The sequence below is a fragment of the Bidens hawaiensis genome, unplaced genomic scaffold (genome assembly GCF_021521415.1).
Source record: "Bidens hawaiensis isolate Kalapana, Puna unplaced genomic scaffold, B.hawaiensis_p1.1 tig00000904_1, whole genome shotgun sequence".
NCBI lineage: Eukaryota > Viridiplantae > Streptophyta > Magnoliopsida > Asterales > Asteraceae > Bidens > Bidens hawaiensis.
Window position 1 is genome coordinate 914,663 of NW_027491052.1, and position 12,923 is coordinate 927,585.

The 12,923-nt window shown below is 41.7% G+C and overlaps 1 pseudogene; it reads right to left on the reverse strand.

Moving 5' to 3' along the window:
* Positions 1 to 223: 223 nt before the first annotated feature.
* LOC143544863 (secreted RxLR effector protein 161 pseudogene) lies at positions 224 to 903 on the reverse strand (annotated as a pseudogene).
* Positions 904 to 12,923: the final 12,020 nt, after the last annotated feature.

The following is a 12,923-nucleotide window of genomic DNA, read 5'->3' on the forward strand; positions in this document are numbered from 1 at the left end:
AAATAAAACATCACATACCAAAGGCTTATATAGATATCCTTTGGCCTAATCCTACTCAAACGCAAATACACAATTTGAGCCAAACTCAAATAGGAATTAGGATAAGACTAACTTAATTTAAAATAAGACTAACTTATTAATAAATAATAAACGAATTATTATTTAAAATCTCCTCCAAGCCACCCCATGAGATTTACCGAACCGCCCTTAAATATCGTCTCGTTTAACACTCCCTCTCGATATTTGCTTCCTTCATTCCCAAGCGAGTACAAAACTTCACAAGCTTCTCTTTTGGCAAACTCTTCGTGAACATATCAGCTGCTTGCTCCAACGTGTTAATATATTTAAAATCAATTTCTCCATTCAACACCTTCTCACGAATAAAGTGATAATGAACTTCTATATGTTTCGTACGCGCATGAAACGTGGGATTCTTAGCCAACAATATTGAAGACACATTATCTCCGTACAAGGTTACCTTCTCGTTCTTACCTTGATTTAACTCGTTTATAAAACGAACCAGCCACACGCACTCTTGCGCGGCCATAGTCGCAGCCCGATACTCCGCCTCGGTAGTCGAAAGTGACACCTTGGGCTGCCTTTTGCTACACAAGTAACAGCACTTGAACCAATCAAGAAAACATACCCGGTTGTACACCGTCTCGTGTCTGGATCTTTAGAATAATCGGCATCGCAAAACCCGATTAATTTCATACTCGACTCCCTCTTAAACTTAACACCATAGCTCGGAGTCGACTTCACATACCGCAACACTAACCGAGCAGCTTCAAGGTGCGGTTTTCTTGGAGCTTGAACAAATCTACTAAGCACACCAACGACATACGCGATGTCGGGTCGAGTCAAGGTCAAATAAATAAGACTTCCAATTATTTGCCTATACATGGTTACTTCTTCCAACTCTTTTCCTTCTTCAGCTGGAAAAGACCCGTTTGGTTCCATGGGTACCCGTATCGGTTGCAACTTTCCATACCGAATTTCACCAAAAGATTAACGACATACCGATTTTGGTGAAGTATAAACCCATCATTCTCGTACTCGAGCTCTAGACCCAAAAAGTGCTTTAATTTTCCCAAGTCTTTCATGAAAAAACGAGTGCACATATTCGTTTTTAACTGCTCCACCACGTAGATTAAATCGCCGGTTATAATTAAGTCGTCTACATAAACGAGGACAACTGCGGTTTTGTCACCTTCGGCTCGGACGAACACACTGGTATCGGCTATTGTTGGAACAAATCCGTTAAGTTCTAAAAACTCACCGATCTTACCGAACCAGGCCCGCGGTGACTGTTTTAAGCCGCAAATTGCTTTCTTTAACTGACAGACATAATTAGGAAATTTTTGACTTACAAAACCTCCCGGCTGATCCATGTATATTACTCAATCTAAATCGCCATATAAAAATGCATTACTGATGTGGTCTAATATATATATATATATATATATATATATATATATATTATATAAATATTTCCTACACTTTTTAGTAAATTGAGCTAGGTTTCTATTGAATATTATTCTTAATTGGCTCATTTTTGTATGGTAAAGGTTTCATCAACAGAGCATTTATATTTTGTTGAGACCAATATTAAACTTGAGACAACGACTAAAACATTAAACAACTTTTATATATAGCTTTTCTTTAACGTTATTTAGACATTGAATTCGAATTTAATATAGTTATTTTATAATATAACTAATAACTAAATGTGATACCCTAAGTGTTAAATGATTATTTATAAGTTTTTAAAACATATGTGTAGGCCATGTTGGAGTGCTTCAAATTAAAGTAAAGAAAAAACAAGATAATGTAAACGTGGTGGAGATGGAAGCATGTTGCAAGTGAAGTTTTTTTTCATATTGGTTGTTACTGGGTTTAGTAAATTGAGAGGACAACTAGAAACACTCAGCAAAACATGCCCACGTGAACTTTGGTTTTTACGCACCGGGCCAGCGGAGTAAAGGAAACCGACTTCCAAAATTCATAATATCTAATTATATAAGGACAATAAATTCAGGTTTAAAAGGGTGATTGGGGAGCCACAAGTTTTATTGGAACAGCAGGTCACGGATAGATTTTAGAGCAAGCAGCCGCAAGAAAAAAAAGGAGAGAAAGAGCATCTTTGATTCAACCAAATAGCATCCGGGTTCAACACCTACTCATCCAATCATCTTTATTATTTGGTTTGAATTCGTTATTTTCGTCATGAATTATTTGAACCTATTTATTATCTTTTGTTCTTGAGTATGGTTGTTGGCTAAACGCTTAGACTGCCTAGGTTATGATGAACCTACTTTGATGTTTTGATTTGACTTGGGATTATTTATCGTTATGGTTTTTATGTTTTAGTAAAAGATTTATTTATATTAAATTGATGCATATGGATGCTTAGGATTGGTTGATGAGTTTTGTTCCATAGCTTTCCTTGATTATTGTTTGTCATATGATAGGATTTCTATTAGGTCATCTACTTTGTGTTTTTAACTGTTTTATGATTGATTTCGAATAAGATCATAGAAATAATATTATTTAATCAAATAAACCTAAGTGTGTTTCTAACCTAAATAGTTGTAAGGTGCTAGGTTATTGGTAGATCTTTGTTGATCAGGATTGCTAGATTTAGTTCTTCGTAAGGAGTCCGTCTAGTTTTGATAGATTAACTTTGTCTATCGAGTCAGTTGAATATATTAGGCTGCCTTTGATTTCCGTGCTACAAGGTAGGATTTCATATAAAGGAACTAGTTTGTAATTAATTAGGTGACCGCAATGAAACTTGATTTTTAATACTGGTGAGTGTTAAAACTTATTAGAAACCCATAGGTGTCTTCTTGAGAAGGGTCAGGGGCCCTGTTCGGGTTTTCTTTTAAGCATCTATTTTACGATCCCAGTTCCATAACTAAATATTTTTCCGGTTAATTATAGCCTAGGTGGTTGCCTGTCAACATTTGAATTAAGTTTAGGTTTAAGTCATTTTTAAGTCTTAGTGATTAATTTAATATTAGTTTAATATTAGTTTTTAGTAAGACCCCCTTAAAATAATAATAAAATAAATAGTCGTGTCTGCAGCGGAGTCTAATTAGCTAGTAAACATAATTTAAAGAGTCTTGTGGGTTCGATATCCGAACTCACTTAGTTGTACTAGAGTCGATCGGTTCACTTGCCGGTTAGTGTTTAGTTAAGTTTAAGAGTCTATAATTTATTACTTAGTGTCTAGATTAGCGTGTTTTTATATAACTACTTTTAGCACATCAATTACTCACATCCATTTGTCATAAATCCAAACCTTGCACGCGGCGATAGCTAAAATTACTCGAACCGAAACGAACTTAGCTACGGGACTAAACTTATCTTCATAATCGATCCCGTACTCCAGTGAAAAACCCCGTGCCACTAATCGAGCTTTATATCTTTCTATCGACCCATCGGCCCGCCTTTTAATTTAAAAAACCCACTTACAAGAAATCGGATTTACATCACCCGGCTTCGGAACAAGATGCCAGGTCTCATTACTGGCTAAAGCATCTAACTCTTGCTTCATTGCTTCCATCCACTTAGGATCTCGTATAGCTTGTTCTACTGTCTCGGGTTCGGTTTCTTGACTAACAAGTAAGCAACATTTGCATATTTCGGGTTCTGTTTTCTCTCCCGTTCGGACCTTCGAACAGCTTGCACATTGTCTTCAATGGTTGCTGAACTGTTAGGATTGTCGGACCGAGACCCGACTGACCAATCGACAACCCGGTGCGCCAGGGGCTGATCCCTGGACTGCTGTGTAAACCCGCACTTTCTGTTTGATTCTCAACAGGTTGAAAAGTGGGTTCAACCTCCTCTTCATTGTTCAACTCCACAACAACATACTTGTCCACTTCTTGTCTTAAGTCTTGAGTGTCGGGTAACACTTCTTTACTTGGTGTCCACCATGATGAGTTTTCATCAAATATTACGTCTCGAGACACGTAAATTCGCCAGGTACTCGGCTCACAACATCGCCACCCTTTCTTTTCATTATCGTAACCAACAAAAATACATCTCGTTGCCTTTTTCTCTAACTTGTGTCTGAGATGCCCCGGGATGAACACGTAACAAGTGCGTCCAAAGACTCGAAAATAACTAACATTCGGTCGGATTTTAAACATCTTCTCGTATGGCGACTCGTAGTCCATTCCTTGTTGTGGCAATCGGTTACTTATAAACGCAGCGGTACTCATTGCCTCCACCCAAAATCTCCCAGGTACATTCTTGTTGTGCATCATGCTTCCGATCATGTCGGTTAGGGTCCGGTTCTTTCTCTCCGAAACCCCGTTTTGCTCGGGATTATTAGAACACGTTAGTTGGCGTTTAATTCTATTTTCTTTAAGAAACAAAGAAAATTCACGGGATGTATACTCGCCTCCGTTGTCGGAATGAAGGCATTCGATGCTTCGTCTTAAGTCTCTTTCAGCTTCCAACTTTAATTCTTTGAAACGTTCGAACGCCTCGGCTTTCTCCTTCATGAATATACCCACAAATATTTTGAATAATCGTCAATAAATGATAAAATAAAAATCATACCTTTGACCGTTGGTTGCTTTACCGGACCGAACACATTGGTATGAACGAGTTCGAGAGGGGCTTTGGCTCGATAACTAGAGTTCTCAAACGGTTGCTTATGAGCCTTTCCAAACTGATGTAAGGCCCCGAACCCTGGGAACCCCACAGTTGGTAATCATTCCAAACACTCGCTAAAATAATTAAACTTAAAAACAATTCTTTGCATTAAAATAGCATTCCAGAGTATAATTCGGCGGAAAACGTAAATAGATGAATGAGTTCCCAAAATCAAAATTAAGTATAACTTTTAAAAGTCTTTTGAAATAAAAGGTTCATAAGTAATTCTTCATTCCAGTATGCCCTTCACCGTCCAAGTAGCTCCGTGCACGTCCAAGCGATAAGGCATCCTCTTCCTAACCTGAAACTCACACTAACATGCACACAAAGTCAGCTTAAGCTGAGTGAGTTCAAGTTTTAAATAAGTAGCAACATTTAATAATCATTCCAACGGTTTTAAAACAGCAAACGGAAGTACATCACTTAGGTCACCACATTCAATAAATGGTCATTCTTACGTATGAGCATCTCTATACGTGCATTCCTATATATATCAATATATATATATATAACATTCAATAATAACATTCAGGGCTGAGAGAACGTATAACCCAAACACGTAACATTCAGCGCATGTAAACACAAAGTAGGCATATGCAACATTCAGTAGTCGAGACGACTACAAACATTCAGGGTCGAGCAAACGTACAACCCAAACACGTAACATTCGGCGCGTGCAAACACGAGGTAGGCATACGCAACATTCAGTAGTCGAGACGACTACAACATTCGCCAAATATTGGCCATTCTAAATATATATAAATATATATATACATACATATTCTATAACATTCCAAGGCCTACCAATACTAGCAAGCCTATGTAAAACCATTCAAAACATTTCATCAAGTAAGAAAAACACTTAGGTGTGCATGCTAGCCCAAAACTTAAAAAGAGTTAAACGGGGCATCAAGAACTCACCTGAAATCAATCGAACACCTATAACGAGCTAGGAAATCCCTAAGTGCAAAATCACAAGCAAGGGCCTGTAAATTATACACAACGCGTTACTAAACTAGACCATAAGAACACTCTTGCCTAATGGGCCGTTCAAGCCCAACACTTTGGCCCAAGGCCCAACAACTTGGCCCAAGGCCCAAGGGTAATTAAATCGGGTCCAATACGCGCGTAATAAACCTTAAAACCATTTGTTAAATGAATCAGCCCCAAATGGACCAAATTCCATTTTAAATCTTTTCATTCATCAAGATTATGTCACCCGTGTTGATAGGGTTGACGGTTCCTTTTTACAACTCTCACTTTAACATTTAAACGAAAATTCATGCACCGTCGACTCGATTGACGAAGCACTAACCAAAACAGCCCCGAGCATCAAAAAATAATTTTTCCACAGCCCATAAACCCCCTAGGGCTGTACAAACTGATTCGGTCGGTCACCCGATCAATTAACGCAACAAACCAACGGTAAGTGACGGTCCCAACTACCACCAAAATCGATAACACAAGCCCGCAACATATCCTCGAGAGTCTGAATGGTCCTCTCGGACTGACCATCCGTCTACGGGTGATAAGCAGTACTGACGAGGAGTTTGGTGCCCATCTCCTCGTGAAACCTTTTCCAAAATCTGGAGGTGAAACGCGTATCCCTATCCGAAACAATAGATATCGGAACCCCGTGCCTAGAGACGATCTCACGAATAAACACATCGGCCAGCTACTCATAATTAAAAGTCTCTCGAATCGGCAAGAAGTGAGCGCTCTTGGTCAGTCTATCCACGATTACCCAAATGGTGTCATAATTACCCCTAGGAGTACGAGGCAGTTTAGTCACGAAATCCATAGTAAGATGCTCCCATTTCCATTAAGGTATTTCCAACGGCTGAAGTTTCCCAAACGGCTTCTGATGCTCGGCCTTAACTTGCAAACATGTCAAACACTTACTTACATACTGAGCCACCTCAAACTTCATCACAGGCCACCAATAATTCTTTTTCAAGTCTTGGTACATCTTGGTCGCGCCCTGAAGAATGGAATAGCGCGACTTGTGCGCCTCATCTAAAATTTTACCTCTGAAACCTCCATACCTCGGTACCCATAAACGCCCATCCTTATACTTCACCCCATCACCGACGTCTTCCAACAACTTTTCCTGACCCCAAATACGCTCTGACATAATCCATTCCACCTGCAACGCTTCATTCTGGATGTTGGCTATTTGTTTCAAAATGTCGGGTTTGAGAATAAGCTGGTAGGATTTCACACGAATAGGTTTTGGTCTCTCCTTCCGGCTTAACGCGTCGGCCACCACGTTAGCCTTACCCGGATGGTACATGATCTACAGGTCGTAGTCCTTAATCAATTCCAATCATCGACGCTGTCGCATATTCAGTTCTTTTTGCTCGAAGAAATACTTTAAGCTCTTATGATCGGTATAAATAGTGCAAGAAACACCATACAGATAATCCCTCCACAACTTAAGCGCAAACATAACCGCCGCCAGTTCTAAATCGTGGGTAGGATAATTCGCCTCGTGAGGCTTTAATTGCCGCGAGGCATACGCGATGACTCGACCTCACTGCATCAGAACACACCCAAGCCCCTGGTAGGAGGCATTAGAATAAACCACCAGATTGTCGGTGCCATCAGGTAAAGCTAAAATCGGGGCATGCGTCAACCGGTTCTTCAACTCGAGAAAAGCCTCCTCCTGCTCAGTACCCCAAACGAACTTAACACTCTTCTTAGTCAACCTGGTCAGTGAAGAAGCAATTTTCGAAAAGTCAGGAATAAAGCGGCGGTAATACCCCGCCAAACCCAGAAAGCTTTCAGATGGAGACTTTGGAGACTCCCATTCATTCACGGCTTCCACCTTTGCAGGGTCAACCAGAATACCACTCGGGTTAATAACATTACCCAAGAATTGAACCTCACGCAACCAGAAGGAACACTTAGAGAATTCGCATACAGTTTGTTCTTCCGCAGAGCCTCCAACACTTCCACAAGATGACTGGCGTGATCGGGTTCACTTTTAGAGTACACCAGAATGTCGTCGATGAACACAATAACCGAACGATCGAGCATCGGTCTACACACTCGGTTCATAAGATCCATGAACGCAGCCGGTGCGTTGGCCAAACCGAAAGACATCACCAGAAATTCATAATGTCCATAACGAGTGAGGAAGGCAGTCTTAGGAATATGTTCCTCCCGAATCTTAAGCTGATGATACCCGGACCTAAGGTCGATCTTCGAGAACCAACTTGCTCCTAGGAGCTGATCAAATAGGTCGTCGATCCTCGGGAGCGGGTACCGATTTTTAATGGTGAGCTTATTCAACTCACGGTAGTCAATGCACATCCGCATGCTACCGTCCTTCTTTTTAACGAACAAGACCGGGGCACCCCAAGGCGAGATGCTCGGTCGAATAAAGCCCATATCGAGCAAGTCTTCCAACTGAGCCATAAGCTTCTTCATTTCATTCGGCGCTAGGTGGTAGGGAGCTCGGGCAACGGGCTTGGCGCCCGGTACAAGGTCTATCTGGAACTCGATCTCGCGATCCGGCGGCACATCTGACAAATCATCTGGAAATACATCCGGGAAATCCCGAACAATAGGAACATCACTGACGGTAGCCACCTCGGTATTCACATTCATAGCATACGCCAGATACGCCCCACACCCCCGCTGCATCAACTTTCCCACCTTAAGCATGGATATAATATGTGGCGTCGCAATATTCCGATCACCGAAGACTGTAATTCGATTCCCATCCGAGGCCCTTAAACGAACGAGTTTCTGACCACAAATGATCTGAGCATCAACATTCGTGAGCCAATCCATCCCGAGCACCACATCGAAACAACCAAGCGGCATCAAATACAATCGCACCGGGAATCTATAACCAGACAACTCGATGGAACAACCCTGAATAGCCCTAGACACGGACACGGATTTTCCTACGGCAACCTCAACCTCAAACACATCGACTACGCGCTGGGGTGATTTATTCAACGAGGAACAGAAAGCGGTAGACACAAAACTCCTACTGGCGCCCGAATCAAATAAAACTGACGCATGTAACTCATCAAGTAGAAAAGTACCTGGGACGATATTATACTAATGCTTAGCTACACGGTCAACACATAAGATTTCAAAGGAACAAGAAGTTATAACGGTGGAATGAAAGCTAAATAAGGAAAAAGTACCTGAAACGACATCCGCATCCTCTTTCGCTTCCTTCTTGGAGATGTTGAAGGCCCTTGCCCTGGCCTTCGGCTTCTCTTCCATCTTTCCTCTTGAGGAAGTTCCCTGACCGGACCCCCCCACTTTACTGGTAGGACAGTTTGATGACAAGTGACCGGAACCCCTACAGCAGAAACAAGTCAGAGTAGGACACTCGTAATGGGGGTGCCCAACCTTATCGCAACGAAAACATGTGCCGGACCCACTCTTACATTCCTCCTTGTGTAGTTTGCCGCACTTCTTGCAATTACCGAACGCCGCATACCTCCTAAACTCAGAAGTTTTAGTCTTCACCCTTTTGCCAGACGAACTAAAATTGTTTCCCCCAGGCCGCTTACCATACGAATTAGTGTTCCAAGTCTTCCTAGCCTCGTTCGGCGGTAACTTCTCCCTCTGCTCATATAATGTACATGCCAAGGTAACCACCGGGTGAAAGGAGTTCATGTCGGTGGTCACCACACCCCTACAAACATCCACCGGGAGGCCCTTCACATACTTCTTAATCCTTTTAGCCTCAGGGGTAACCAGATCGGGACATAAGCGAGCCATCTTGTTGAACTTTGTGGTGTATTCTCGATGTGTCATACTGCCAGCCTCCAAGGTCAAGAATTCCTGTTCAATTTTATCCAATTCGTGTGGAGGACAGAACTGATCGAGAACCAACTTCTTCAATCCATCCCATGTCATCCTCCTAATCGATCGATCACCCATAGCCTGCACCAGATTATCCCACCAGCATAATGCCTCGGAACGAAACGAGGCGGTAACATAAGTGACCATGTCATCTCCCTTACACTTACTAACCCTCAGAACAGCCTCCATCTCTCTCACCCACTGATGCGCTGCCAAAGCGTCTTTAGTACCATCGAAGGAAGAGGGGTCGCACTTCTTAAAATCACCATACGAGCAACCCCGGGTAGATACACTAACAATCCGCACCTCATCTTCATCCCCACTCGGCACATACACTTCCTCTTCCTCTTCGACCTGCACTTCCTTACTCTTCCTTCCCCTATCCGAACCCTTACCAACCAGCGACTCCTCCATGGCCCTGACGGCCTCAGCAAAGATCTCAGGAATGGCGCTACGGAGCACCTGGTAAACCTCATCCGCGATAGCCGCGCGCAAAACCGGATCTAAGGCAGGGTTATCCCCCTCCTCAAGGATCGGGGTCTCCTCCCGCTGGGGAGTAGGAATCTCTCTCTCGGCTTCGGCAAGTGGCTTACGACCACGGCCGCGAACACTAGGACCACCTCTCTTAGCAGCTTGAGTATTAACCATGACTTATCCCTACAAAGACAGAATTTTAACACGGTCAAGTACAAGTGGTAATTAAAACATGTAAGGTAAGGGTAAACTGCTAATGACGTTGATCAAGTGTAATTAGTCATTTACTTTACCCGCCCGTCCTAACCACCCCTGCCTCTAACCTCGTTAGCCTTCCATCTAACACTTAAACAGTTAATCACATACCGGGAACTTTTAAATTTAAAGGAATTACTAAATAATTAAAAGTTACCTCTTGGCGTGCAGCTACTCGCAGTGGGCATACTGGTCTCTTTTCTTACAGTTCGAGTCCAAGCATTCGGGGATGCTCGGATCCCTCGAACCATGGCTCTGATACCAACTTTTAAGGCCCCGAACCCCGGGAACCCCACAGTTGGTAATCATTCCAAACACTCGCAAAAATAATTAAACTTAAAAACAATTCTTTACATTAAAATAGCATTGCAGAGTATAATTCGGCGGAAAACGTAAATAGATGAATGAGTTCCCAAAATCAAAATTAAGTATAACTTTTAAAAGTCTTTTGAAATAAAAGGTTCATAAGTAATTCTTCATTCCAGTATGCCCTTCACCGTCCAAGTAGCTCCGTGCACGTCCAAGCGATAAGGCATCCTCTTCCTAACCTGAAACTCACACTAACATGCACACAAAGTCAGCTTAAGCTGAGTGAGTTCAAGTTTTAAATAAGTAGCAACAGTTTTAATAATCATTCCAACGGTTTTAAAACAGCAAACGGAAGTACATCGGTTAGGTCACCACATTCAATAAATAGTCATTCTTACGTATGAGCATCTCTATACGTGCATTCCTATATATATCAATATATATATATATAACATTCAATAATAACATTCAGGGCCGAGAGAACGTACAACCCAAACACGTAACATTCAGCGCATGCAAACACAAAGTAGGCATACGCAACATTCAGTAGTCGAGACGACTACAAACATTCAGGGTCGAGCAAACGTACAACCCAAACACGTAACATTCGGCGCGTGCAAACACAAGGTAGGCATACGCAACATTCAGTAGTCAAGACGCAAACAACATTCGCCAAATATTGGCCATTCTAAATATATATAAATATATATATACATACACATTCTATAACATTCCAAGGCCTACCAATACTAGCAAGCCTATGTAAAACTATTCAAAACATTTCATCAAGTAAGAAAAACACTTAGGTGTGCATGCTAGCCCAAAACTTAAAAAGAGTTAAACGGGGCATCAAGAACTCACCTGAAATCAATCGAACACCTGCAACGAGCTAGGAAATCTTTAAGTGCACAATCACAAGCAAGGGCCTGTAAATTATACACAACGCGTTACTAAACTAGACCGTAAGAATACTCTTGCCTAATGGGCCGTTCAAGCCCAATACTTTGGCCCAAGGCCCAACAACTTGGCCTAAGGCCCAACAACTGGCCCAAGGCCCAAGGGTAATCAAATCGGGTCCAATACGCGCGTAATAAACCTTAAAACCATTTGTTAAACGAATCAGCCTCAAATGGACCAAATTCCATTTTAAATCTTTTCATTCATCAAGATTATGTCACCCGTGTTGATAGGGTTGACGGTTCCTTTTTACAACTCTCACTTTAACATTTAAACGAAAATTCGCGCACCGCCGACTCGATTGACGAAGCACTAACCAAAACATCCCCGAGCATCAAAAAATAATTTTTCCACAGCCCTTAAACCCCCCTAGGGTTGTACAAACTGAATCGGTCGGTCACCCGATCAATTAACGCATCAAACTCAACAATTTGCAATTCTACACCCGATAAACCCTAGTTTTCGAACTAAAATCGATTGACCAACCTAAACACCTCCATTGGCCATGAAATTATAATATGATGTACATGTCATACCTAGTGGAATTTGGATGCGAAGACCTCACTCAAAACAGCCCCGGAAAAGCTCAATTGGGCAGCCACCCGGTTAGCATACAACAAGACGTTTTTCGATTAATACGCGCAATATAAGGATCAATTAACGTGTAAAAGACTTGGGGAATCGTAGTACACACCTTGAATTGAAGTTCTAAGGTTTAGAATTGGCTGCAAAAAAAGAAAATCATGGGTCTTGGCCTTGTTCTTTCTGCCAATCGCAACAGCAACAGAAAATAGGGTTTAGGGTTTTTGTTTAGTGTTATAATATGAAACTTTTTCATTCTAGCCCCCGGAAAATAATATTAATGCAACATGGAAGAAATGTTAAGCGATTAGACATACCGGGATGACGTAAAGGATTCCGAGAAACGTCAGATAAATCCCGAGAATTATACATACTCTACAATCTTTAATTCTTGAAATCAGAATTAACGGGCGTTACAACTGACAACCACCACACACTACATCCGTTTTTACTTCAAGTTCAATATTCCCGCCACCAACTTCTTTTTCACGATTAATTGAAATTTATCATACCCGACGTGGCTTAAACGTTGGTGCCACAAATCTGCGTTTAGATTCCTTTTCACCTTATTCACATACGAAGTCCCGGCAGACAATACATAAATCGAGTCTTTCTTTCTCCCTTGAATCACCGGTATGGATTTAGTTTCGAACTTATCAAAAATACTCACCTCGTTTGGCTCGAACAGAACATACCGTCCGATGTCGGTGCTTTGAGGAACCGACGACAACAGGTTCTTTTTCGCGCCGGGAACATGAAAAACGTTTTTAACTACCACCTTTTACCCTCGTACTTAACCGGGTTTTTTAACCGCTCCTTTTGACCCATTAGGTGATTCGAACAAC